The sequence below is a fragment of the Microtus pennsylvanicus genome, chromosome 4, assembly GCF_037038515.1.
Source record: "Microtus pennsylvanicus isolate mMicPen1 chromosome 4, mMicPen1.hap1, whole genome shotgun sequence".
Taxonomy (NCBI): Eukaryota; Metazoa; Chordata; class Mammalia; order Rodentia; family Cricetidae; genus Microtus; species Microtus pennsylvanicus.
Genome location: NC_134582.1, coordinates 10,315,958 through 10,321,259, shown reverse-complemented (window position 1 = coordinate 10,321,259; position 5,302 = coordinate 10,315,958). Strand labels below are relative to the sequence as shown.

At 43.7% G+C, this 5,302-nt stretch overlaps 1 pseudogene; it reads right to left on the bottom strand.

The window, feature by feature from the left end:
• Positions 1–209: 209 nt before the first annotated feature.
• LOC142848574 (ubiquitin-associated domain-containing protein 2 pseudogene) lies at positions 210–4,276 on the bottom strand (annotated as a pseudogene).
• Between the last annotated feature and the right edge of the window lie 1,026 nt (positions 4,277–5,302).

The window sequence follows — 5,302 nt, the reverse complement described above, 5'->3', positions numbered from 1 at the left end:
TTATACCAAATCAGTTTACCATTTCTGCTCATTTTGCAGAACACAACATGTATAGTTTGCTTATAGGAAATGATCTATTCCTTCTATAGCTGATTTTGCTCACAGTGGACTACCACCTGCCTCTACTTCCCTGAATGTGTCTCTATCTTGGAGTTAAGGTCAGTGTATGGTGGGGACCAACCTCCTCTCCAGATCATTCATGTTGAAGCTCACGTGGTCCTTGGGCTGATGTGGTGGCAGAGACAGCAGTAGGCTGTGACCACATTGAGCTCATTGCTTGAGGCCCTCAGGGCCTCTGTGGCATTCTAGAAAATCCCATATCCATGCACTGAACAGCCTGCTCCTCAGAAACTCTCTGGAGAGGAGATGCCCAATGTTCAGATTGAGGCCATATTGATAGTTTATAGCAAGATGAAAAGCTGATTTCAATGATCATTCCTCCCTGCTGCTGTCACCTCCGTTGTGCAAACTGAGAGCTTCAGCTCCTGGTTATGCTCTTGCCAGTGGGTTCTGAAGATGACAGGATGGCCCCAAGATCTTGAGAGAAGAACTGGACTATCCTACTGTGGATACAGAGCACCTGGTAAGCCTGGAACATTTTGTGGTTTTACCACTGCCAGAAATTAGTCCGCTTACAGCTACAATCCAGATGAAGGAACCAGAGATGAAAAGTTGTAGTCCCAGTATGTAAATCAATGTCTTGATTGCTATTGACAACTTGCCCAGAATTTGTGCCACTTGGGACTCATGGGATGGAGCAATAAAAGGGTACAAACAGCAAACACAAGGGCCAACAATCCAGAAGGCAAATTATTGGCCACAAGGACCCCCAAATGAATGCTACATGGCTTCCACAAGGATACAGGCAAACAAGACTGATTAAGAACCAGGAGCCCAGGCAGAAGGATGCAAATTTCCAACTTCCATGTCTTCTTTCAAATATTCTGAAGTTAAAAATCAGAAAACTACTGCCTAAAATGTAAATCGAAGAATATCTTTTGCATACCACCCTCCAAATCTGGAAGTCATTCTTGATGTCATGGAGGTCATCCCTAAAGAAATTCCGACAGTGAAGCTGCAAGGGAGCAGAAGGGATGGCACTGGGGTTCAGTGAAAGCTTTCAACAGAGGAGCCAACGCTGATGAACATGGTCAGGCCAGACCTGGAGCCCACTTGAGTGGTCAGGGGGAAGGGAGGTAGAGAGCCCTCAATGGCCCCCCAGGTGAATTCCCATCCCCCAAGTGAAACACAATAAAAACTCAGAGAAATTGGGGTTGGTTCATCCTGAAGATCTGAAAAGCAAAGCAGCCAGCCACTGGCTCTTTCCTTGACCTCAGTTTGAAATGGCGATCTTATTGGCTAACTCTTACATCTTAATTTAACCCATTTCTATTAATTTGTGTATCGCCACAAGGCTGTGGCTTACCAGGTAAAGTTCTGGCATCTACCTCCAGTGGGGCTACATGACTTCATTCTTTGACTCCACCTTCTTTCTCCTAGCATTCTGTTTAGTTTTCCCCACCTACCTGTGTTCTCCCTGCTATAGGCTCAAGCCAGTTTCTCTATTTATATTAATGGTAATCACAGCATACAGTGGGGAATCCCACATCACTCAACCTTTTTGTTTTGTTTTGTTGGTTTTTTTGGGGGGGGGGGGTTCTTTTTGAGACAGGGTTTCTCTTTGTAACAGTTCTGGCTGTCCTGGAACTTGCTTTGTAGACAAGGCTGGCCTCGAACTCACAGAGATTCACCTGCCTGTCCCTCCTGAGTGTTGGGATTAAGGGCTTGCCTAACTATAACTCAACTTTTCTAAAGACTGGGAGTCCATATTGAGTTACACAAATGACTAAATGAGTCAGTAACTGGAAGGCAAGAGACAGTTCTTTTATGCAGACTTCAAGATAGTTTATGTAGTTATAAAACCCTGAAAGGCATGGAACGTACAGATTTTTAAAGAATATTGTACATAGAGACTTTTCCTTCTCAATATAGTATGAAAAGGGCAGGAAGAAAGTAGTCTATAGAGGAAAGTGTTATCCAGGTGGTCAAGATCAAAATTAACAGTAATTAGTAATGTTGATGTGATAAAAGCATTACCTTATCCCCCTAAACTTCCTGCAGAACCATGACAAAAAGCATCAGCGAAGTCTTCATTGACAGGCATTCTGCAAAATGCCTGCCCAGTGCTTCTCCAGGCTTTTGAAGCCATTCAACAAGGAAAGTCAAGAGACTCTTGAGGAGACATGATGATTAGTTTATCTTACATGAGTTACCAGAATTTGAGGTCAATGTTGATCAAATCCTGGCCATGACAGCAGTGTGTTAGCATTGGTTCATTTGTTTTGACAGATACAAGATATGAATGCAAGCTGTTTGTGATAGGAAAACTGAGTGTGGAATATGTTGGAACCCCTACAGAGTGCTCAAAAAATTAGGCCAGGGATGTAGTTCAGTTGATAGAGTGCTTGCCTAACATGCACGAAGTCCTGGGTTTGTCCCTAGCACTGTTGGGGGAGCACAAATCAACTGTGGTTGTGAAAGCCTGTGATCTCAGCATTAGGAGATTGAAGCAGGAGAATCAGAAAGCCAAGGTCGCCTTCACCTACGTATCAGGTTTGAAGCCAGCATGAGATACAGAAAACCCAGTCTACAGATGAAAGAATAAATAAATAAGCCACTAATTGAGAAAAACTGAATTAGATATGAATAAATAGAGAAATAGAAGATAGGTAGGTAGATATATGTTCATAGTTTTAAAGATTTAACATGGACAAGATTTGACATTGATAGATGGCATTCCTAGAATTTTATCAGACTATAAATTGATAGTGTGACTCCAAAATAATCTTAAAGACTAAAGTTGGAGAATATATACCTCCAAATTTCAAGGCACGCTAGAAAGCTATGTTGAGAAACTATTTATTGCATATCTGTAGTTGAATAGACAAATGGAGTAAAACATCAATCAGAAATAAACCCATATAGGTAGCAAACTTGCTTTTTTAAATAAAAGTGCCAATTTAGTGTGGGAAGGATGTTTTTTAGTAAATGATGTTGGGATAAGTTGGAAATTCTTAAGGGACAGATGTGAGATCCAACTCCTGCCTCACACCATTCATGAACATAACTTGAGCTGCATCTTTTATCTACAAAAGGTAAGCCTTAAGCTCAACAAAGAAAATTCTAGCAGATGTGTTTGCAATTTTGTAGGCGATTTCTTAGAACTCAAAAGTCCCAAGGAACAACAACAACAAAAATAGACTTGACTTTATCAAAATGAAAATTTTCAGATAATAAACATTTAAAATGAAACTATGAACCACATTCTGGGGGAAAATTACATGCATCACATGTATTTGACAAAAGTGGTCCAAATGATCAATTAGCTATCAGCAGTTTATTACCTATCTAATGTATGTCATCTGTCAAGTATCTGTCTCTATGCCCATCTTTTTATCATCTGTCATCTATCCACGACTACAAATTGGTAATAAAAGTTAAATAGTGGCATCGAGAGATGGACAAACTTCTTAAACAGAATCTACACAAAGGAAAACGCAAGAAAGACAGGTGAGCATCGCAGACTCTTCAGCCATTCAATCAAGTACAGTGTGTTAGGGTTCTCAGATAAAGAGAGTTAATAGGTAGAAGTGTGCGTGTGTGTGTGTGTACATCTAAGTGCAGCAAATGGGGAATCCAGAAGAGACCCTGGGGTCCCTTGCAGTGGAGTTAAAAGTGGTTATGAGCTGCTAGAATGAGTGCTGGGGACAGATCTCAAGTTCTCTACGAGATGAGTACCCACTCTTACCTGCTGAACCGTTTCTCCAGTTCCACAATGAAGGATTTAAATAGGACATGAGATTGGCATTGAGATCTTGGAGGCAGGATGGAGAACAAACTTCAGGGCAGGTATTGGCCCTGGAGGCTTGAAGAAATGCAGAGTTCTTAGATGAGGCCAAATATCAGGTCGATACACAGCTACCTAAGCCAAGGGCAAGCCAAACTAAGTTGCTGTGGGAGGTGAAGGAAGGTGATTTCGAACAGTGATGAACATGGAAGTGGCTTAGCCATGAGCCCAGCACTGGAAAGGCCCTCAAATACCCTACTTTATAGATGAAGTGACCTGAGGCTCAGAGAGGGAAAACAACTTTCCCATGTTACACAGCGCACTGACAACTTGCCCAACAGAATCTAGGTTCTGTCTTTGGTTAGGGGCTTTCTCCATGCCTTTTCTCTTGCTCTCATAGCTTACCTTGTTCTCATGTTTGTCCGACATCACCTGGGTGGGGTACCCAGGTCTCCTCACTCTGTTACGTCTGACTTCTCGAGAGTGGGCAGGACATGGCAGGAGCCAAGCTAGATGTTTCATCTGGGCTCAGCCCTAGTCCTGGAGCAGTTTCCCTCTCTGCAGGGCAGCAAGACTGACCCTGAGAAGAGTTATTTTAATCAAGCTCCTTGGAGGGAGGGAGGGAGTGGCTGTAAGAGTGAGAGGGTAGCTGCTGGAAGATGTGTGTGCTCAATGAGATGGAGCAAAAGACACACGAAAAGGCACATCTGCGATTTCGCTCCTTTTTATAGCAACCCGCAAGTCTGATTTTTCACACACAGCTCTTAGTGCTTTCCTGACCGAAGGCCTTGCTGGGGGCCAGGGTGGACAGCCTCAGGTATGGTGGTACCAGAGACTGTGTAGAAGGCTTGGGTGGACTTTGAATACCTACTTTTCCGCCCACCCCCCCCCACCTCCACCCCACTGCTTACTAATCACCTTCCTACCTTAGTCAGGGACCTGCAGATCTAGGCAACAGCCAGGAACGCAAGGGGATAGTAAGAATATAGATGCTGTCTCCTCAGCTCAGGAAGTGCCGGCATTCCCCCACAGAGTCATTCTCTGTATTAGAGGTGGACTGTGCTGTTGGCACTTCTGCAACCATAGGGACTAAAGATGGTGACTGGCCTGTCACCAAAGGGGGACCCTGAACTTTCTGCAAGGAAAAATATTATTCGTTCAGACCCCATCTGAGGAAAGGAGGGGATGGCTACGGTGACAGGATGCCTTCTTGGCTGGGGCCTTGAGTTCCCCTAGAGAAGGCTCTGGTTTAGAACCTGGTTTTCATGAGAATGTGTGAAGTTATAGTGTGAGTGTCTTAGTTCTCAGGTCTGTTTTGCTGATTGCATGCTGGTTCTGTGTTAGTATGGAAGCAGCCTGCTTCTGCCTCCCCAGAACATCAGGGCAGGAAATTGATGGAATACCTGGATAGATAGCTATGTAGCATGCCAAGAGTGCTGAGGACTTGGGGTCGTC